General features: G+C 40.4%; 1 protein-coding gene across 2 annotated transcripts in view; it reads left to right on the top strand.

The window, feature by feature from the left end:
* Positions 1 to 24,370, top strand: part of Ppp2r2b (protein phosphatase 2 regulatory subunit Bbeta) — a 531,088-nt gene that overhangs the window by 37,455 nt on the left and 469,263 nt on the right. The window lies entirely within an intron of this gene.

The following is a 24,370-nucleotide window of genomic DNA, read 5'->3' on the forward strand; positions in this document are numbered from 1 at the left end:
AAGGCTGGACTAGTTGGCTGGGAAGAGTGGCTGGATACTCAGGTGAGGGTCCAGTGACCCTGCTTGGCACTCCTTTAATGAATGAACACAACTGTCAACAAGCCCAATTGTGACTATTTAGTGATCAGTCTCAGCCGAAGTCATGATAGTGGTAGTTATTTCATGCAGAAGGGACTGCTATATAGCATCATCTTATTAAAAAGACCTGGAATTTAAAAGGATTTGGTGCTAGGAGCTACATATGAGGGAGAACATATCTTTCAATGACACCTAAAAACAAGCTTGCTGAAAGTCCCTTCTCTCTCTGTCTCTGTCTCTGTCTCTCTCTCTCTCTCACACACACACTTCTAACTTTATTCTGTCATAAATAATAAAATATTAAAATAAGTAACATAATAAATCATTAGGAATCAGTTTAGTATGATGTCTATTTAGTAGAATAGTAGTAGTAGGTTCTCCTCTATGTCCTGAGACCCTGTCTAGCCACGGGATCTTCACCCTAATGCCAGAGGCTAGTATGGTATGAGTTCTGTCTTATAAAGCATGCCTTAAATCTAATCAGAGGGAGGTTGGTTACTCCCATAACATTCATGCCCCTATTGCACCGTTGGGCATAACTTTCCAACCCAGTTGTTACTACAGCTCAAAAGGTTCGTAGCTGGGTAAGAATGGTGATGACTTTTCTCTTCTCGTTGCATGACTAACACTTTCTAGTACTATGAAAGCTAGCCAGTAGAGATGAAGCCTTATGGTCAATACCAGCTTGATTTCTCCTTGTTTGTTCTGCAACACACTTTCAAGTTCTGGATGATAACCAAGAGAAATGGTAATAGCCAGTATTATTTGAGGGTCTTTGGAACCTACCTGATCAACACCTCCAAAAGAGGGGTCCATTTGTGACACTGGACTTTTTATTTTCTAGCCTGTGGTATCTGGTAGGGCCATTGAATCTCTATATCAGGATAACTCCATTTAAAGTCTGTTTATGTTATATATGTATATTTTTAAGAAACTTCTACAGTAATAGGCTTTCATCTACTTTTTCAAGGGGTTTTTAGTGTTATTTATCCCTCTCTTCACTCCTCTGCTCTGCCCTCCCATTCTCACCCCATGTAACCCTTCCTATTCCATTATTCCCTTTTCTCCCTTTATATTACTGTATTCTATCTCTCCTCTTATGAAGCTTCTCACCCCTTTCAATGGCTGCTTAGTTTCCTGACTTCTGTGGACTTAAGTTTCTTCTTGCAGCAGATGGCAATTAACACAGAGAGACCTATAACTGCTCAACACGCAAATAATAAGAGGTTATGTAATTCTCAGTACTAGACTGGATACCTTATCACACTAAGGCCCAAGGACCCTTGCAGAAGAGGAATGGAAAGACTATAAGAGCCATGGCTGGTAGACAAAAACAAAGAAACCATATTGTATAGACACAAAACAGTGGTTGCACATATGAACCCACAGCACTTGTGACAGCATGCACAAGACCCATGCAAGCCCAAGTCAGACAAAAATGCAGCAGGGATGGGGTGGGATGGGCAGAATCCCCAGCCCTAGCTGAGGACCTACTGGCAATTGATAACTGATGGGAGAAGAGAGTATTTTCTTTAAAGGTATGATGCCTGGTAGGCTGGCCAGACTCCAAGTGATGGATACCCAGCCAAGAGCATGTGGGGAACATAAAGTAGACTCAACAGGCCTTCAAAAAGAAAAAATAATAGAGGACATGAAGTCATGGGGGGTAGTAGGGTGGAAATGGAGATGGGAGAAGGGGTGTGAATAAGACTAAAACACATGGTTTTAAATTCTCAAAGAATCAACAAAAATATTTTTAAAAATTAAGTAAAATACATGGCACGGTAATTACGCTGTGAATGTGTGAGTTTAAATGAGTGTATGTGCCTCACAATAATCCTATGGGCTGTTACTGTTATTTTATCCATGTACAATAATCCAATACTATTTCTTTATACTGTTATTGTCATTTTATACATGAGAAACCCAGGTCTCAGAGAAGCTGGATAATTTATCTGAAGCCTCACTCCTGTTGGGAACAAAATTTAGGATTATCGGCCATGTATGGCAGCACACATCTTTAATTCCAGCATTCAAGAGGCAGAGGCAGGAGGACTCCATGAGATCAAGGCTAGCCTGAACTACATAGCAATTTCCAGGCCAGCTGGGGCTACAGAGAGACCCTGTATCACAAAACTTTTAGGGTTAGAACCTATGGAGCCTGATTCTAGAGTACACATGAAGAATAGACCCGTTATTTCAATTTTTGCCTTTTGTATTTACAGAATTCTTGAGTCTCCTTTTTCTTAAATTCTGTTCTCAATTCTTTCCACATAGTTAGAACCAGCCTTCTCTTCAGAGCCCACGTCAGATGCACCTCCACCCACAGCTTTCCTGACTACTCATTTTCTCATCAATCTTCACAAATATATGCCGGCATTTAAGCTCCTTCCCAAAGCATGCTGAATTTCTCTGTAACATGGAAATAATAATGCCTGCATTAAGGAAGTTTTATTAAGAATAAACGAGACAAGATCTAATATCCTTTGCAGTTGCTTTAAATTTTAACTTTTTTTGGAGGGGGCAATAATGAGGGTGCCTGCTGAGCATCCATTGTAGGAAGATCTCTTTTCCTCTGCTCTTCCCAAGCACTTGGGGAAACTCACCAATGCTATGATCCTTCTTTCTACAAAGCCTTTCTTTGCAGTTCACACAGACACAGCAAATTGTTTCACCTTGTTCCTGTCATGATCCTTCGTATCTTCCTTCAGTCACAGCTCAATCTCCTGCTCCCTTTAAAAATGCCTAGAAAGATCCTTTTACACTGTTACCCCTCCTTTTCTCTGGCTTCCTCTTTGCACTACTCTACCAAGATGGCCTTTGTGAGTCATCATTAGACAGAGGAACCCACTTGTCTTTCGCCAGCTCCCTTGTGTGCGAAGCTCAGCACAGCAGCTCTGACACACAGGATCCCGACTCCTTTCCTGAAGTCTCCTGCCTTGTCCTCAAGGCTCACCCTTTTTGTATCCTTCTCCATCACTCTCCAGACCTTCTCAGACTCCCCAGCTGGTTCCCACTTGCTTTCCCAATGGTTCTACCTAGAAGTATAGTAGAGCTCAAAATAGAATGGATTTTTCCCCCTGAAGAAAACGTGTTAGTCCAGCATTCTTATCCAGCTTACGAAATAAGAGAGAACTCTATTCTTTAAGTTACGCCAATCAAAAACAAAATTTTAGAGTCGTCCAAATTCCCTTCCTTCTCTCATATCCATCTTCCAATTCTTTGGCAAATCCTCCAGGGCTTAACCTCCTAAAAATACCTTGAATCCAATCACGTTTTATTACATCCATCACTCAATTCTTTCTTCATCAGAGAATCCTTTCCTGGCTTTCCATTTAAGCCAATCAATCTCAATTAATTTCCCTCTCTCCCTCCCTACCCATTCTTTACTTTCCTCCCTTTATTTTATCTTGATTCATTTTACTTCATAACACTTCTTTTGCTGCACATGTTATAAATATATTAAACAAGCTATTTATTGCCTGTTTTTTTTCCCACTTGTACACATAGTACAGCAAAGGTTTTCAGGCCAAGCACAATTCATATCACATAGTAACTGTGCAATGGGCATTCGTGTGCTTCATGAATGAATATGGGAATGAGTGTTTATATGAAGTTTTAGTAGTAAAGTAGGAAAATGAGCTCTGAAATCAGACAACTCTGAGTTCTGTTCTCTGCATTGATAACAGCCCATAGAATTTCGGTTATTCAACTAGTGTATTCCTTCTCTAGAAATAACATAGTGAATCATTAGTAATTAATAGAGAAAAACAATGTTGTAAAATACCTACCACAATGTCTCTCTATAATCAGTGAGTGGAACATCCTATCATTTATTTTGTATCTCCATTGCATTTGCCATAGTGGAAGTCACTACTCTTAGTAGTTCCTTGTTGATTATTTGTTTGATTTTGGTTTTTGGACTACCTACAAAATTAGAACTTCTGTTAGACCCTCTATAATTACCACCTCATACATAGCTCCCAAAAATATCACCTTAGGGGGCTGGAGAGGTGGCTCAGTGGTTAAGAGCATTGGCTGCTCTTGCAGAGGACTGAGTTCTAGTCCCACCACCCACATGGTGGCTGTAACTCCAGTTCCAGGGGATCCAACACCCTCTTCTGTCCTCCACAAACCTTGCATGCATGGGTGCACCTGTGAACATGCAGGCAAAACACTCATACACATAAAAATAGCAATAAATTGCCTTAGTACCTTTAACTACCCTTTTTACAGATGAGGAAATAAGGCCAGGAATGGTTAAGTAAGGCATCCAAAACCACATGGGTTAACTGCAGTCTATCAGGATGTGCATCCAGACTGCCTGATGAGTCCAGGTTCTTATCTGTCCTGTATATGTCAGGTATTATCCCAGGATGTGGGAAATTATTCAATAAGAAAGACCTATCCTTGTTCCAGATGCTACAGACTAACAGAAGAGAAAGAGGCATGTACACGTACAGCTTTAACCCCAATTGTTCATGAGCATCAGCTGTGGAAAATCCACAGAACTCTGTCACAGCCCTGTGAGACTGGATTCCCTGGGAATGGATCCAGGGAATCTAGATTTTTGGGTTTTCTAGGTGACTATTATGTGAGTCAGAGGTGGGAATTGAAGTTAAGATGAATGTATAAAATTCAAGGGACGAGTCCTGGGAGGAAAAATATTTCTCAGTCAGACCCCCTGAAAAGACAGGGTAAAATCTTGCGGCTGAAGAGAATTTGCTCATGGGAAAGCCTTCAGAGATACATGGCAGAAAAGTGGCTGTCCTGGAAAGAATCATCAGTGAAACTATCAGGAGTTTGCCTGCTTCAGGATAACTGTGAATTTACCTCAAGACATCATATTCAGGTATTGACAAGGCTATCTACCTAATACAGAGAAAGCTAAGTCCTTAGACTTTAATTTTGTCATCTCTAATAGGGAGTGGGTAAGATTTATGCATATATCAAACAGTTGCTTTTGTGAGTAAATGGAACAATTCATTTCAAGTGTGTGGAGTGGTACTCAATGGCAATTAGCTCAAGAAAAATTAGCTGATAATATTAGTACTTCATGTACTCTACTTCACATTAGTAGAGGCCCCAGGAATTTCCCCTTAGTCTGTGCATTTTGATATACAGTAGTGATGGGAAGAATCCTAGGGTTAGCAGTCCTAGATTCAGATCATGTCCTAACACTGGTGTCCCTTCCAAAACTGGCTGGTTCTGTGCCAGGAGTCCACTAAGTATGGTGAAACCTCTTTGCTAAAGTTTGGATCTGGAATGAATGTCCCCCAGGGCCTCATGTTAACAGTTCCCCTTCCTGTGGTACTTTTGGGAAATTGTAGAACTTTTAAGAGGTAAGGTGTCTACCTTGTGTCAGGTTTTAGATCATTAGAGGCATGCCCCTGAAGGGGTAAGGAGGATCCCAGCCCTTTCCTCTTCCTCTGATTTCCTCCCTTGCCATAAAGTGTGCTGATTTTCCAAGAGCTACTGCTAAGATGGGTTATGCCACCACAGGCCCAAAAGCAATAGAGATGACAGATCATAGGCTGGCATGGCCAGAACTGTGAGTCCAGTGGCCTTACTACTTCATAAATCAATTATGTCTGATATTTGTTACAGTAACAAAAGAGTAACACAGCAGTGCATAGTATGGGATGAAGTGACATGTCCTGTGTGAAGTGCGAGCCTGCCTGAGTCTTCCCACAGCTGCAAGTAGTAACCACTTTCAAGAGTTCCTAATACGATAAAGAACTCACTAGCCAATATGAAATAAGGAGAAAGAGAATAATATTTAATAAAAGTCAACTGGGTATCCCTGTGTTGTCACATGGAGGTTACTTATCACAACAATCCTGCATAGTTTTTACCTACTATACAGGTGAGATTACTGAGGGAGGACCATGGAGATGAACTAGTTAGTTGAAAACACATTTGACCTTCAAATGCGATAAATTCCAGTTGTGGCTCAAGTTTATTTGTCCTCTACGTGTCTGTTTCTTCAACTTTAAAATGGAGGAAATAATGCTTCATTTTCGCATTTATTGTAAGGACAAATGATGTTGAGGGAAATGTGCCATGTGGATACCTAAGAGGTGGCAGCTGTTTCCTCTGAGGGCTTCTTCGTTCAGGTCTTCCCAGAGGCTTTTCCAGGGCTCTCTGATTCCCTCCCAATTTACTGTGTCTTCATCCAAAGAAACTTGCATCCAATTTTTATTCTCTCAAACTATATCTCTTTTACTGGTGCCTGTACCAGACACTGGTCAGTGCTGTTTTGATTTGTATCTTTGGATTCATATTTTCTCTCTGGTACTTGTGCCCTTAGGCCCTTCCTTCACTGGGACTCAATTTTAGAGATCTAATAGGAAAATCACAGGGAGTGAAATCATTGTCATCATTAGGGAGCCTGGCCCATTAGTTTTCTGAGTCATCGTTTCTTCACAGACAGATTGAGCTGAGAGAAAAGATGGTCTGAAATGACCAAGGTCTTTATCTTCATAGTGTCTGAAAAAGCATTGAGCAGGAAAAGCAAACAGGAGGCAAATAAATGTACAGCCTCAAAGACGTGCTTCAGGGAAGCCTGCTGTAGAACCTGCTGTTGATGCAAAGCAATGCCACAGCTCGGGAAATGATAGGAGCAAATGAACGAGCCAGTGAGCCTTGCTGCAAGAATAAGTCACTCAAGTACTCTTTCATTTATTAAAAAATACAGACACACATGTAAAGAGCATCTCTGTCACATGTCAGAGGTCAGCTAGGTGATGGTTCGTGGATACTAACATTAGATGCAGTTTCCGCCACTCTGGAAAGTGAAAAAATTAATTGTACAACACTGCATTGCAGAATACTGACATTAGGACAAGGTCTAAGGAGGTTTTGCTGGTTACACAGAGGAAAGTCAGGATGACTTCCCTGAGGAGGCTATATCTATCTTAATTACCACCACACACTCTTTTTGTTGTCCTATAACACAGATAAGAGTGTTTAATCATGTGGGTAGGAATCTCAGATCTAAATTCCTACAGAAGCTAAAAATGTAACGTTGCTGAAGAAAATCTTGATACTGGCTATTGTGATTGTGAGTTCAAGTCCTGTCTAAATCTAAAGATAATGCAATTCAGAGAGAAAGACAGAGACAGAGATATAGACAGAGAGACAGAAAGACAGAGACAGAGAGAAACTGAGCAAGGAGTACAAGCCAGGCATTTGGGTCATAATTTCCCCATCACTGGAAAGGACCGCAGGGATTCCATTTTGGAGAAGACTTCTTAATCCCTCCACATCAGACTCACAGCATCTGGTCAAATGGTCATGGAGAACTCCCTCCCCACAAAACTTGATTTCTGGATTACTAGGCCTTGCATTTTGTGCTGAAACCTATTTCTTAGAACCACCAAATAAGAAATCATTTCCACATAGCATAGATATGTATGAGTGTTTTCCCACTCTGTACTGCCAAAAGATTTCAAATTCCTTCCGGTAGCTTACCATGGCTGTATTTTGGTTAGGGTGGCATTTAGGAGCATTCAGGTGCCATTTTTTATTCTATTTCAATTTATTACCTCATTGTAGCAATCACTTTTCTAATTGTTGTAACTAAGTGCCTAACAAGAAGCATTGTAAGGAAAGAAGGGTTTATTTTGACTCACAGTTTAAGAAGGGATGGAGTCGTGATGGCAGGGAAGACATAGCACCGGGAAAATGAGGTACCCAGCCTCCACAGACAGCAAGCAGAGAAAGGACAGGAAGTAGGGACGAGCTATAAAACCTCAAGGCCTGTCCCCGGTAACTATTCCTCCAGCAAGCTGCTACCTCCTAAAGTTTCTACAACCTTCCAGACCAGCACTACCAGCTAAAGACCAAACGTTCAACCTTGGGGGAACCTATGAGGATGCTTCTCATTCAAACCACAGCATGTACCTAGTTTTCATAACAATCCATTGAAGAAGAAACATTTTGGGGGGTTTTTTGTTTGTTTTTGTTTTTGTTTTTGCTTGTTTTTGTTTTTTTGTTTTTGTTTTTGTTTGGTTGGGGTTTTTTGTTTTGTTTTGTTTTTTTAAGACAGGGTCTCCCTATAGCCTCAGCTGGCCTGAATTCACTATGGAGACCAGGCGGGCCTCAGACACACAGAGATCTGCCTGCCTCTGCCTCCCAAGTGCTAGGATTAAAGGCATGCACCACCATGCCAAGAAGAAACTTTTTAAAAAATATTATTTTTCATTGAAATTTTTTTGGTCTTTTTGAGACAGGGTCTCCCTGTAGCCCCAGCTGTCCTGGATCACTATGTAGACCAGCCTGGCCTTGAGCTCACAGAGATCCACCTGCCTCTGCCTCCCAAGTGCTGGGATTAAAGATGTGTGCCACCACATTTGAAATTTTCATACAAAATATTTTGATGGTATTTAGATCCCCTTGCCTATTTGCACTTCTTCACACTGTCCCCTGACCAATTTAATGTGTTCTCATATATTACTTATAATATAGCATATAATAATATATAATACAGTCTATAGAGTCTGATTTGTGTTCCCAAATGTGGGTCCATCCACTGGCCCCACCAAGAGTCTCATCCCTGTAAGAGGCCGTCTCTCCCCTTCCCAGCAGATATCAACTGCCAGAAATTCCTTAGGTTGGGATGGAATTTCTTACACACTTCCCCATGTCTATGCTAGGATTTTGTCTGGTTTGAGCTTGCGTAGGTCTTGTGCATGCTGTCACCATTGCTGTGAGTTTATATGACTATCTGACAAGCTGAATGGAAAACTATTTTCTTGTGGCCATCCACCACCTTTGGCTCTTACTATCTTTCCTCCTCCTCTTCCACAATGATCCCTGAGCCTTAGGAGGCAGAGGTTTGAAATAGGTGTCCTATTTATGGATAAGTACTCTGTGACTTCTTGTTCTCTGCTCACTGGCCAATTGTTGGTTTCTATGTTAATCACCATCTGCTGCATAAAGAAACTTCTGTGGTGAGAGTTGAGAGATGCATTAATCCTATGAGTAGAGGTTTCATTCTAGATGTGTTACTTAGGGTAAAGCATCTCACAGACACTTATTCTCTGTGTTTGACCAGTCTATAAATATGAGAATGCATATTTAGAATAAAGTAAGGAATTAGGTTGGTTTAAGGATGTGGCAAAAGTAGATTTTTCTCTAGAATCTATGACCTGCAGAGGGAACTTTATTCCCCAAATTTTATAGCTGTGAACACTGAGGGCTAGAGAGATAGCCTTCCCAAAGCCACACAGCTAACAAGCAGCAGGAGTGGGATTTAACCCCAGGGCATCTGGCTTCAGAGCTTTGTTCCTCATCTCCATTATGGAGGAGGCTTTCCTACCACAGTCTCACATCTGAAGCACCAGTGCTTTCCCTAGCCAGCTGCCTGCCTCTAAGCCTCCTTTCCTTTACCCACACCATGAAGGTCATAAGCTCTACTTCAGTACTGTTTTGAAATTGAATTTAAAAAAATAAGATATATAAAGCAGCAGCAACACAGTGTCTTGCACATACTAGGCATAGTCAGGGTGGTGAAAGAGGAGAGAGAGACAGAGAGACAGACAGAGAGAGAGAGAGAGAGAGAGAGAGAGAGAGAGAGAGAGAGAATCTCATGTTTTATGATAACTTTAAAAAATTGAGCAAGGACCATAAATCCTGCCTTTGATTCATTTCTATACCACTGGGTAAAATCATAGGGGTTGTAGTTGAGAGAAGACTTTTTAATCCATCCACACCAGCCTCACAGTATCTGGTCAAATAGTGATAGAGAGCCCTCTTACCAAAAGGGGTAAGGAAAGACTGATTGGATGAATACATGTGAGAATAAACAAGCAAAGCCCATCTGGCCTGACCCTCATGCATGAAGTTGTTAAGGCTGCCATAGTAAAAGCTGGACGCTGAGTGGATTAACCAAAACATATTTATCTTCTCAGTTATGGAGATCAGGTGTCCAAAGTCAAGGTTTCTGGAGAGGCTTCTCTCCTCCACCTGCAGATGACCTTTCCTCTGTGTACATTCTGCTAGTGTCTCTCACATTTCTATGTACTGGATTAGGTCCCTCCGCTAGATGACCACCACAGTTAGCCTTCATTACCTCCTCAAAGACCCAATCTTCCAACACAGTGAATCACATTCCCTTTTACAGCTTCTTCTTCTTCTGAAGTGAAAAGGAACATACTTCAGTCAGTAAGACTTTTCCATAGCAGTTTTCTCACTCTTTGTTCCAATTCTCAAGTAATATGCTTATTTTAGGCTGCCCTCAAAAGTTTGGCTAGGGACAGGGATTCATATTAGAATCAGAATAAAGTTACCGAGCATAGAGGTACATGCCTGTAATTCCAGCACTCCAGAAGCTGACGCAGGAGGATTGTGAGTTACAATCTAGCCTGGGCTATATAGACTATGTCTCAAAAAAACATGAGAGCTCAGAACATCAGTACAAGTTGTTAATCCATTCCCACTACTCTACTCTTTATAACTTTCTGTAATCTAGAAATAAACAAGCTGTAGAGTAGTAGCCATTAAAATCATGTCTGTCTCAACTACATTTCTGTCAATGACTTGCCATTTATTCAGGAAAAAAATGTGCTGTCCATCCACGGCCTATGAAGCCCTAGATGTCCTGCACTCCTGACACCCTGTCCTCATGTGTGGGCTCCAGTTGCAATGATCCCGGGCTGTTCTGACAGTACAGCTGAGAACCTTCCTTGCTCAAGGCCTTTGTCCCCGCTTCTCTGCATGGAATCCACTTCCTCTGCCACACGATTCTTTCCTTCATTCCTCTCTTTACACAAAAGTCATCCCACACCTCAACCTTCTTATCTACATAATCTGGAGGAGCTTCTCTATTACTTGTCCTTTTTTCACTTCATAGATTAACATACTACTTACTGTTCACTTCCTGTCCCTAGATCACATACCCCATGAGAACATACTTCATGCTTTTGCTCATCACTGCAAGTAGATCATAACATGGTACATGTGTTGAATAAATGAAATAATAATTACGATTACTAACTGTAACAGGCAAATAAAATTACAAGTTCCTGCCTTCTGTATTAGTTACTTTTCTGTTGTTGTGTGATGATCAAGCCAACTTACAGGAGGAAGAGTTGATTTGGCTTATGGCTCTAGAGGGATGACTCCATCGTGGCAGGGAGGCACGGCAGGAGGTAGTTGGAGCAGAAAGATGAGCATTCACATCTTCAAGCGTGTACAGGAAGCAGAGACAAACTGGAAATGGGGCAAAACTATGAACTCTTAATGTCCATCCCCAGTGATGTGCTTCCTTCATGAAGGCCTCACTGCCTAAGCCTCCCAAAACAGCACCACCAACTGGAGACAAAGTGTTCAAATACTTGGAGCCCATGGGGAACATTCTCACTCAAACCACCACACTACCCCTTCTAGGATGACAGTTTCCAAACATTACCTAGCATATGTAAGAATTATCAACAGTGCTTGATTTAAAAGCCCATCTCACCCTCCATTTCCCAATTAAAATTCTAAATTTGTAGATCCTGAGTCAAACCCAAGAACTTGCATTTAAAAAAGGACCCCAGAGCTTTTCAATGAAGAAATACTTTTGCCTAGTTTGGCAAAGAAAATTTATTTATAGGTGCAGGGATGTCTAGTCTAAAGTAGGGAGACTTCAGAGCTAGCACCAGGGTTGGGCACAGTGGAGAAAAGAGGGTGGGCCATGATATTCACAGACAGACATGCTCTTCTGTGTCTTGGTTGGAGATAGTACACTAAGAACCTGCTGAAAGAAGAACCTCAATTTTGAACCCAGAAGCCAAAGAACATCATTAATCCTACCTTGCCTATCCACAGAGCATTTCCTGTGAAACTGCCATGGCCTTGATAGAGGAGATGATTACATTTGTGCCAGGAAATTCTCAACACACCAGCCAGCCAGGGCTGGAAGGGAGCACAGAGTCCATCCCCCACCAGTCTTTCTGAGAGATAGATGGAGCTTCTCAAACAATACAGCTCATCCTTGTAAGATGCTGGTTCTCTGACCCAGCCCTCTGAGTTCTCTTCCCTGGTTCTGCACTGCACCCCCATGGAGAGCAGTTTGACGGTTCCTCACAATCCTGTCGCTATCTTACAGAGATGCTGTGATTTCAGGAAACTCTACCAGGAGAGAAAGCTTCTCAAGGATGTACTGTAAAGAATGCTTCCTTTCTCACTGTTGGTATGCATCTTGACAAGCTCTCAGGAGAGAATCAGCTTTAGTTTCCAGCTACTTTTAAATAGCTGAGCAAAGTTTGTATAATGGCACTATTATTTTACAGTTTGCAAAGGAAGATCATTTTTCTTTGAAATTGGTCTTGTTTACACATAGAGAATAAGCTGAAAAGACTATTATCTTTTATTAAGCCTTCCAGAATGTTCTCTTAAGTGCTATCATCCTCACACTGGGCACCTACTAAGGTAATTCAACACCTGAGTATGTATTTAAAGCTTCCTTATGTGGAACCCCTTACACTCACTAAGCTGTGGGCCAGCCTGCAGAGAGCTGGGTCTGGGGATTTGGGACAGTCAGATATTATCTAAACTGGTTCTCCTGCAGGTTCTCCTGTTCCAGTCTCCAGCATAACACTGTGCCAACCTGCATTTTTTTCATGTATAATTGACCTAGGCTGAGCCTGCTGTACCTGTTGATAACAGGTATTTTCCAAATACATTTATTTTGGTCATATTTAGTCTTCTGTTTAGAAATTGTTGTTTTTGGTTTTCTTTTTTGACTCTTATTCAGATAAATTCGAGCTAAAATGATAAATGGAAATGATCCTATAGGCGAAGATGGGAGCCAAGATCTTTGTTACAATTCTCTATTGATTCTCAGATAGGCCTAGGGCATCACACAAAATTGTTTATTCAACACAGCACTACCAGGTTGTTGCACAGACTTCAGTGAATAGTTGAATGCCAGAGGCTCCAGTGATAGTCCACTTTTAATCAAAGAACCACTTGCACAGCATGACCTCATTTTACAACAGAGGAAGAAAGTTGACTTCTGCTCTCAATACATTTTAGCTGTTTAAAAATGAGACTTTCAGGGCTAGAAAGATGGCTCAGCAGTTAATAGAACAGGCTGCTCTTGCAGAAGACCCAGGTTTGAGTCCTGGCACCCACATGGTGGCTAACAACCATCTGTAACTCCAATTCCAGGGGATCCAATGCCCTCTTCTGACCTCCACAGGCACTTTTCACACACACACACACACACACACACACACACACACACACACAGGTGATATACACATAAAATAAAAATAGTAAATAAAATATTTTTAAAAATTTAGACTTAAAGCTTGTAACTTAACAAGATAAACAAATGAGAGAAGGAAGGTAAAACTGTCTGGAATCGTCCTGGGGCCTGCCCCAGGCTCAACAGGCACCTGTTCCTGCTCCGTTCTACTCTCCCGCCTGCTCTTGTTCACAGGTAGAATTTAGTGCCAGTCTATTTCTTAGTTCATTTCTTAATATATTTCTTATGCATGTCTCTATACAGTGATTCTAGAGTATGGTAGACGACAAATGAATTTTTGCTCTTTCTCACTCTATTCTTTCAGGGAGAGACAAGCGAAGGACAAGCATTAGCCCCAAATTAAAATGAGAGCTAAAAGACAACAAGTGATGAGGCTGGGGACATAGCTTTGTTGGTGAATTTTGTGCTGCACAAGCATGAGATCCTGAGTTTGAGCCCCAGTGTCCATGCAAAAAGATGGGTATGGGAGCACATGCTCCTAGCCAGTACTGGGAAGGTAAAGACAGGAGGATCCCTGGAGCTCCCTGTCCAGCCAGCCCAACTGTATCCATAAGCCCCAGGTCTTGGTGAGAGACCATGTCAAAAAAAAAAAAGGGTGGATAGCTCCCTCAGTATGATGCCCAAGGTTGACCTTTGATCTCTGGTCTCCACATGCATGTGTACCTGCACACATATGAACACACAAAAAAAAGAAAAGAAATCATAAGCAAAAAGATGCAGATATTATTAAAATGGTGACCTTGCATGTACTTAAGTACAGATATATCCTGAAAATTTGTCCCCCTGAAAACAGGCTTCATAGTGCTCCCTTTGTGACCCTCTGAGTAGAATGGTTCATTTGGGTGCCTATTACCAAAGATTTCTCAGGCCTCAGTCGTAGATGTTGCTTGTTCTATCTGATGCTGTCATTCAGTACAGAATGGTGGGTAAATGCTGCCCAGGGTAAGATACTTTGGGGGAAGTGAAGGTCCCAGCAATCTGCAGACTCTAACCCCAGGGATGGTGTTAATTCAGTTGATTCCTTTGAATTGTTTTATTTCATTATACTGAGTTTCATAAAGCTATATTCATGCCAGTATATAATGTGTATTGAGCTTATTTTCTCTGTCTCTGTCACGCTCCCCTTTTCAGCCTTTCCCATTAGTCCCTTTTCTCTAAATAGTTTTGCTTTTACTTTCATGTTATATATACATACCTTGTTTTATGTATCTACATAAAATATAGAAGCTACAAATATGCAAATATATAGAGAGAAAATATGCAATATTTGTCTTTCTGAAACTGATTTAATGCGCTTAATATGATTATCACAAGTTGCATTCATTTGCTTACAAACGACATAACTTCATTCTTATTTATGGCTGAAAAAATTACATTGTGCATATAATCCATATTTTCTTTATTCCTCTATTGATGGCTACATGGATGGTTCTATAACTCAGCTATTGTAAAAAGTGCTGTAATAAATATTGATGTGCAGGTACCTCTGTGATATGTTTAATTGGAATCCTTTGGGTAAACACCTAAGAATGATTACATGGCAGGTCTAGAGACGTTTTTGAAAACCTTCCTGATTACCACAGTGATTAGACTAGTTTACATCACTACTAACAGTATGTAATGGCTCCCTTTTATCCATATTTGTTTCCTTTCTTCTTAATTTTATTCTGTGACAATTACATCTATGCATATAGTGCATTCTGATTACTCTCCCCTCACTGTCTCTTATACCTTTCCTACTCCTGTCACCCCCCTTCTTCCCTAGAAATCTCTTTCCTATATCTATGACTTTTTATTTGGTTTTGTGACCCACTGAGTTTTACCAGGGCTCTCTGGGTAACCATGAATTTGGAACTATTCCTTGGTGCCTGGTGGGTTCAGCAATGGATAAACAACTGAAGACAATGACTTCCTCTCTCCTAGAACATATCATTAGACAATAGTTGGTCAGTAAGAAGTAAGGCTCCATGAGTCCCTCCTATCCATAACTGATTGTTGATAAAAACCAATCCCTGTGCAGTCGAGGTACCATAACTGTAGGTGCTATGAGTTTGTGATTGCAATATCTGTGCCATGCCTACAGATGGCTGTCTTAGCCCTTCTCCCTGTCTTCAGGGTCTTATAATTCTTTCCACTTCATTTTCTGCAATGTTCCCTGAGTCTTGGGGGAAGTAGCATAAATGTCTTGTTTAGGACTGACCCCTCGGGCTTCTCTCAATCTTAGCATCTTGGGCAACCATGATTCTCTGTATTCCCTGCAAGCAGAGGCTTCTCTGATTAAGTCTGAGAGTAGTACCTATCTATGGGTAAAAATGTAGATAGATATCTACGAGCAATTTGACACTCTATCCATTTAGCTAAGCATAGTAGTGTGTTTCCCCTAGGGTCTATGACCTCCCTGAGTGGGGGTCTTTGACAAGCTTTCTAGTACATGGATCCTTTCTATGGAGCAGGCCTCAAATCCAGTCAAAGAGTGGTTGGTTACCCCAATGATAGTCATGCTACTATGTGATCACATTTGTTTTTCTGCTGTCAAAGGTTTTTGAAGTCTCTGTAATGTGCCAGGAAGAGGTGAGGTTTGAGAAATTTCAATGAACAAGCAGCCATTGCCTCTGAGCTCATGGTGATTCCACAGAGGGAACAGACAACAGGGAGCATCAGTCACCAGGAATGTCTAAATCTGCGTAAGGGCTATAAAGAACAGTGAAACAGGAGGAAGAGGGGAGAGTGGCAAAGAGTTAGTGAGCCACTGTGACTGGGGCAGACAAGGAACCCTTTGTGAAGAGGTTCACCTGAGCCAAACCTCATGGGGAGAATGAACCAACCACATGAAGTGCTTAGAGAAGTGAGTTCAGGCTAAAAGGCCTGCGAGCACAAAGCCTTGTTGGCTGGGTTAAAGCCAGTGTGTTTAGGAAATAGGTTGTGTGGAACCCCTTACTGTTTTGTTGTGGAGTTTATATTTTTGCTTTTAAAAATTAAAAACCCCTTCAAATAGGTAAGTCCTCATACATCATTGCACTAGTGAAAGAAGCAGTGTACCTTAGTTGTTTAAAACCTGGGTTCTCGATTCCAGCCACAGCTGATTTAACTCCCTAAGGGTCCAGTTCTGTCGAAGTTATTTAGATTCACTTCTGTAGTTTCCTTCTCTAGCTGAGTGACTTTAAGCAGCTTACTGGACCTTTCTGTGCCTTATTTATCAAAAAGTGATAAAAATATTCCCAATGCAAGGGAATTGGTGGAATAAATGGATAAAATGAACTAAAGTGTCTAAAGCATGTCACCTCCTCGAATCCCTCAGCTGTTTCCTCTAGAATTTCAATTTTCTCGATCCTTTTATTCATTTGCCATGCATTCAACAGATTTCTAAAACAAGCAAAAAGTAGAAAGTAGCTTTCCAAAAGCTTTATGATTTCTTCACCTTTGAAATCCTTGAAAAGTTTGATTAATAGAGGTAAGGCCCCTAAGATCCCCTTTAAATTGTTTCTAGGCTCTGGACAGACTTTTCCCAGGGAAGACTGATTGCTGCATCTACACTACTTAGTGCTCGTCTTCTATGCTATTTCTAGTTTTCCTGTGTTTCCATAACACCTATCACCACTAGCCATATTATACTGTCATTTATTTTGTTGCTTAACCTATAAGAACGTAGACCCTATGAGGATAACAATTTGCCTTGTTCCATGAACTACCCACAATTTCCTCTCAGTGTTTAAATAAATGCTTACTGATTGAATTATGTCTTCATGCACCCCTAAAAATATACCAGGGAGTGGGTTTGCTAATACATCAAAGAACTTTAGGTCTAAAATATTCCATGGCCCCATTTGAGTTGCCAGCACCTCGGTGATCCAGGAGGGCAGTGATTCTAAGACAGAATCTGATCCAATAAATATAAATCATTTTTCTTCACTCATTCACTCACAAATATTTATTAGGTCTTCACTCTCTCCCAGGCAGCAAATTATATACTGAGGTATAACGTTGAATAAACTAGAGCGCCTGCCCTCAGGAGAGTGAAGTTTTTTTTGATAATCACCCTAATTCTTATAAAAAGCATCTCACCAACAGTCTCAGAAACATCATCCTTTCATATGAATCTGAAGACTAGAATCTAAAGAATAAAATAAAACTTGGCGATGTGCCTGTGAGTGGGCAGTCAGGAGATGCTGTTCCCAGCCTGACTCATCCTTCCTCACACCACTCCAAAGGTACTGGTGGCTCTAAGTGCCATTTGCATTCTGCAGATGGCATCTGAACATTTCCCCACAGTCCACAATGGCCCCTCTTTCACCCAACATGTGTATGCATGTGGCAGTTCTCTCTCTCTCTCTCTCTCTCTCTCTCTCTCTCTCTCTCTCTCTTCAATTCTCAGCACCAAAAGTCCATCACAATAAACTGGAAATAAAATCCCCAATGGCACAGGATCACAAGGTAGAAGAGAACAGGAATTTGCCAGCCTCCAAGCCTTTTTGCTGCAGCAACTCACTCTCAATTTGCAGGCTGCTGTTGGTGTTTTTTTCCCTTCCATTTTTTTCGGTTTGTGTTACCCAGAGGCCTCAAATTCCTGATTGTTCTGCCTCAGCCTCCCCAGTAGCTGTATCAACAGTGCACATCATCATGACCCCTGAAACATTTAAGATAAATGCTGACAGCTACTGCACTATGAACTATCAGTGTCGGAGGGCAAAGAACCTGGAAAAACATGGATATATGTGTACACACATACATACATGCACACACATACATGTGTGTATAGTGATATGGATCCTATTTTCCAGATTCAAGGAAAAGTTCTCATTCTGCCAAATCTAACAGCTTGCTCTCATGGGGATGTTTCCCTTGGATCATGGTGTCAGGTGTCACTTTGCCTTGATTGCTTCTAATCAGACTCTTTCAGACCAGTCATCCTGTAGCTTTGGATGTTACAATTCTCCTTAGATGCACAGGTATGATTTTGGCAGACATTGTGGGTTCCTTGTAAGCTACCATGGATAAGCTCCCAATTTAAACTGTCCAGTTTTACTTGTGTCTACCACAGGTGACCTTGAGCGAAGTTACTTGATCTGTAGATCTGATATAGAATCAAATGAACTGTTTCATAGGATTGCTCACAAAGTTACTGAATACTTCAATTGCTTGAGATTTAGTGGCCTTTGACAATGCTAACCCTCCATAGCATCCACCAATCTATGGGCGAGGTGAAATATCACTAAGCATTACTGATTTTAGAAAATATCTCCTGAATGTTATGATTAGTGATATTTCACCTTGCACGTAGATTGGTGGATGCCGTGAAGGGTTAGCATCATCAAAAACCACTAAAACTGAAGCATCCCTCCTTCGAGGAATGTTGTTAAATGATTTTAGTTCAGGGTTTGCCACCAATATTTTATCTAGTCACCTTGTAAAAAGTTGGTGCTCACTCCTACCCCATGTTATCTCTCTGCTATCATCAATGATTACCAAAAGGTTTTCTCAGAACAGTTATAGCCACACAGCACCTTCCTTATCATGGGCGATTGATTTCTGAGGTTTACTTGAGATAGTAAAATGAAATGCAGGTTAGCTTTGTGGTCTTGGGAAAGTTATAGAAACATTTTACAGCTCGTGTATCTCACGTATAAAGTCTGGACTATGAGACGATCTAATTCAGAGAGTTAACTGGATCAATAAATCAGATATTCAAGCAATTTTCTGGTTCCAATAAGAAATCAAAAGACGTTAATCACTATTGTTATAACAAATTCATAAAAGTCCTATAGAAAAAAAGAATGTAGACAAGGGGGAAGCACGGGTTTTAAACTTGTTTATTTCCTTTCAAATAAATAAACTAGGATTTATTCCAAACAAATAGGAGATTGAAGTTATCTCCTTCCCATTGTCATGCACTTAACATATTCCACAGAGGTAATAAGGATCTACTATGTATCATATGTTGTTTTAGATACTGGGAAAATGGTACAGCAATTAAAAATAGTTTTGAAAAACAATCAAAGGATCCAAGAGACATGCTAGCTGTAAGGGAAAAACAAGATCAAATAAACACCCACTATAGAGCAAATGAAGAGCCTAGTTAGCAGACTTAGCAGACTGGACATGATTTGTGGAGAACCTCCGACCTCACCGAGATCCATAGAAAATTAAAGAGAGAAAAACATCTTTCTGCTTGCGTTGTTCCTTTGTTCTTGCATGTTTTCTAGTTTATCTATTAAAGTATTTGATGTGTTAAAAACTTAAATTTAAAAATAAACCACATCTATACAAACCAAAAAATAAATAATTTCTTTTAGCTATAAGAATTTGAAGAAAATCTAGTTGGTTATGCAACTCAGCACAGTAGTATACTTGCCTAGGATATGTAAGGTCCTGGGTTCTATATGAGCAACCCCTCCCCAAAAGAAAAGTGAAGAAAATTATACAAACAGTGTAATAAAGATTGGGTGGCTGGTGGCTGTTAGATAGGATGGTCTGGGAAAATAGGGACCCGAAAGACTGAATGTCATCAGCCATATGTAAAGTAGGGGAGAATCTTCCAAACAGAGGAAATAGCAAGGAAAGGGACCTTAGAATCAATGAACTTGCTATGTTACTGTAAAAGAAAACAGGGCAATGTAGTTGGTGAGAGGAAGAATCATAAAGCCAGAGTCATAAGAGAATTCAGAGGCCAGACCATGCACAGGCCAGAATGAAGACCTCGGTTTTATTCCACGTAAAGAGAAGACCTTTGGAGACCTTTGCAGGCCATGGACATACAAGGTTTTATTTTACAAAAACACAGTTGCTGTATGGAAAAAATGAGTTATAGGGGAATGAAATTAGGAAGCAGAGTACCAGTAAGAGGATTGGGTGTTTTGTTGGTGATGGGCAAATAGGTGTTTGAATTAGCATGGCAGAAGAGATGATGGAGGTAAGAGAGTGGATTGGGGAACAACTAGTAGTATTGCTAATGAATTATAAAAATCTGAATGCAGTGGCAATGATAACGATATGAGAGATGGCCCTGTGATGAAGTTGATAAAGGCTTACAGAGGGAGTGGAAGAGCATGAAACTGCCTCCCAATCCACCACCAATGCCCATTCCCCACCCAATCAGAAGCCATGTAAGTAAAAGAGCCACAGTCCAGCTCTCTTATATTCCTCTGTTCTAATGTGAGTGCCTTCTGATAGTCTATAAACAGTCACTCATTATTTGATACTTCGAGCTGAACCAAGTTATAAACATCGATTGCATAGTAACAAGACAATCATCCTTCTTTTCCAATGGAACTTAGTTCTAGTGGGAAAGGATGAAGTCAAAATGTAAATATGACAAAGTGTCTGGCATCTAAAACTACCATGATAAACTATGTACAAAATGATGCATCAATAGCTATTGAATTATTACAGTGAAATAGGTATTTCCAAGACCTCTGTTGCAGAGTATCAAAGTTCTGTTTAGCTAGATTAGCCCTGAGTTGTATATCATTCATCATTGAGATGATATTAAATAGGCAGTAGACATTTGAGTCTGGAGTACTGTAAAACAAACAAACAAAAAAAACAGAATTGGAGTTCTAAATAGTGCATCATGTTATGGGCTTGAATGACCATTAAGAAAAAAGAGTAGAAATGAAAAAGAGTAGGTCCAGGCCCAAGCCCTGAGAGTCCTCTAATCATTACATTTGGAATGACGCAAAACCACCAAAGGGGACTGCAGCAGTCAAGGTTAAAGTAAAAACAGAGGACTGTGAAGTTACTGATTAGGTGAGCTGAGTCCTCTCCCCTGTCTTCTCTTCTCTAGACTTCCATCCTCAGGGACTTCCAGCTGCATTCCAAGCCCCTAGGTAGGTACCTGAACCTATGAAAATACCATACTCTATATGTCCTAGTTTTTTGCTGTTCTTATATAACTTGGAATTTTGATTTATAAATTAGTCATAGTAAAAGATTAGCAACAAAAACTAATAGCAAAAGAGACCATTCTAATAATATGCTATGATAAAAGTTATTTTAAAATTATAAATTGTTAGTTCTAGAATCTTTCATTTAATAATTTTGGAACACACTCAACTGACTAGTTGAAACCACAGAAAAGAAAACCGTGAATGGGGAAGTACAGTTGGAGCTTAGGGTGGTGGCCAGTACTGACATCTTTCTCTCTGACACAGGGTGGCACCCTCTTGATCAGAATTCATCCAGGCTGAATTATCTAAGTGAATAACTTCCTTGGATGTTGGAGGAAAGGCAAGGCCCTGCATTGTGGGGGCACTGAAATCAGTTATGATTGTCTTGATTTAAGTCAGCAGACAGCTAGATCAGTGATGTGTTCTGAAGTTCAAAGAGAAGCGTCTGATATGCAAATAATAACTACTTACTCCAAACAAGCAACATAACAGCTCTTTTCTAGAGGAACACAAATGACAAGAGAAGGGGCAGTGCAGTTCTGTAGACTCTAGCCAAACTTGTCCTTCTAGAACCAGCAGGCACAGGTGATATAGAAACAAACTCAAATAGGAAAGATGTGTGGGGACAAAAGAAAGCCCAGACACATTCCACGGTCATGTCATAGCCAGAGATGAAAACCTCAAGAGAATAAAAACACTGGAAAATTCAATTCAGAATTCAATAGAGATTACACGTCAGCTAGGTCAATAAATATTCAGGTTGAAGCACTAAGTAAAAACTGTAGGAAATAAGAAAAGAGCCTAAATGATCCATGAGACCTAGTTAAAAGGGCTAACATGTTTTGAATTGAGGTCTAAGAGTACAAGTGAGAACTAATGAGCTGTATCAATATTTAAAGAGATACTGAGTTTGTTCTAAAATTTATGAAAGTCATTAAGCTACAAATTCAAGCAATGTTATTAACCCCAATCAAGACAAAATTCGAAGAGAGCTCAGAAAGTAGTTCAGTGATACAGTGCTTTGAAGAGCAGGCACATAGCCCTGGGTTCAATCTCCAGCGCCAAAAAGATGAATGTTAATGAAAGATATGCATACCTAGGTAAGTCATGGTAGGACTACTACTAAAAGCCACAGGAAACCTATCATTCTGAATTGTGAATGAACTTGAATTTTCAACAAAATTTGGGAACCCTGAAGAAGATGGAGTAGCAGCTCTGTTTTAATTTTGTATCTGTGTATGTGTACATACATTTGCGTGTACAAGTGTGCTCACGCCACATTGTGTGAAGGTCAGAGGACAACTTTCAGGAATTGGTTCTTGCCTTACACCATGGTCAGACAGGGTCTCTCTTGTTTCTGCTGCTTCTGAGTACTCCAGGCTAGCTGACCAGTGAGCATCCGGGTGCTTGTCCCATCTCCACCCCACCTTCTCACCACAGGAGTGCTGGGATTACAGAAGTTCAGGGTGGCGACTTTAAAAAATAGAAACTAGCTACGAATCTAGAATTCTACAAGAAAAAATTCCATAAAGTCAAAATCAGTACATTTCAATAAATACAACTTGGGGTGATTCATCGCAAACAGACATTTAGCTAAAATTATAGAAATAAATGAACAACAATAAAAGTATCACATGTTGGTAAAAATAATAATAGTCACACTATGCAGTTTAAAATATAGAATATAAGGAATGTAAATGGCAGAAGGAAAAGATAGAGTCAATGTGATTAAGTTCTTAAGGTTGCAGTTAAGTATTTTGGCATCTAATATAAATTGTGTTTCAGTTAATAGATGTATGCTGTGCTTTCTGGTGCAACCCTTATTCTAACAGGGTAAAATACTGTATATGCAGCACACTAAAAGGGAGGAGATTTTAAGGTAGACTACTGCTACCCTGAACACCTTTTTATGTTCCTATTTGCTTGCCTCCATTTACTACTATTCTGTCATGGAGACTCGTGCCTGCTTTGAGTTTTATCTCCTTGTGTATCTTCTATGGTGAAAAATCTGCTCGTGTATTTTTTGTTATTGGAGTTGTTTTTCTTCCTATAACCATGTTTTGAGAGTTTTTATATATTTTACAGATGTAACTTTTATCAAGCATAATTTGCAAATATTTTTCTGGTTGATCTCTGTATTTTTAAGTGTCTTTTAGAATTCATGATTTAATTTTTATGGAACACGGAGTCTTCCCTCACTGATCATATAAGATGTCCTAAGGAATCCTTGCCTGGCTCAAGGTTACCCCTTTTTTTCTCCTGCTCAGTGTCAGAGTACATTGTCTGCATATAAGATGTTGGGCATTGTTCCCTATAATAATTTGATCAGAGGGACGTAAAGGACAGTTTTTGCTCCTTGCCCCCCTAGGTCGACTAGTTCCAGGGCACTATAAGCATCTCTCAAAATGTCCTGTAATTAAGGGCCATTTTCACAGCCCTTATTTTCCTTTCTTAAGACAATTTCTGCATGTGTGTGGTACATGCATGAGAGTACACACGCTTGTGTGAGTGCATGCTGAGGAAAGAGCAGGACTTCAGGTGTGTTACTGAATGGTCTTGAACAGTGTATCTCGTGAGCCTGAACCTTGCCATTTGTGGTTAGGTTAGCTGGCCAGCAAGCTCCATAGCCTGTCTGTGTCCCCCAATACTGGGATTAGGACTCAAAGTATGTCTGTTAGACATCCAAGAAAGTTAGTTCTACCAGTCTGGTACTTTTAATTACTGTGTGTCATGGAGATAAATATTAGACAAAGACCAGTTGTTCTCAGATAAACCTTACCTAGACATATATTTCTTGATCTGCTATGTATAATTTGTCAGTAGGTTGTTGGAGTAATATGGTTCCCTCTGGTTTTTAAAACTAGGTAGGCATTATTTATCTCTTGCATTGCTTCACCCCTCCATCATGATTTTCCCACTTAAGGTGCCCCCATTTTTCCCCCTTTCTCCCCTAATAGTACCCATCTCCTATGGTCCTACCTCTCTTGAGCTCCTTCTTTCCCTTGATCCCCTAGGTTCCTTGAATACCCTTCCCTCCCCCCTCCCTTAAACTAACCCAATTTTTATCCATATCTCCCTTATTAAGGCCTGTTTCCTACAGTTCTCTTTCAGATTCTTTCTTTACGTTTACCTCCCTGGTTCCTTACCCTTG

This window comes from Nannospalax galili, unplaced genomic scaffold, assembly GCF_000622305.1.
Source record: "Nannospalax galili isolate Female #2095 unplaced genomic scaffold, S.galili_v1.0 scaffold328, whole genome shotgun sequence".
NCBI classification, from domain to species: Eukaryota; Metazoa; Chordata; class Mammalia; order Rodentia; family Spalacidae; genus Nannospalax; species Nannospalax galili.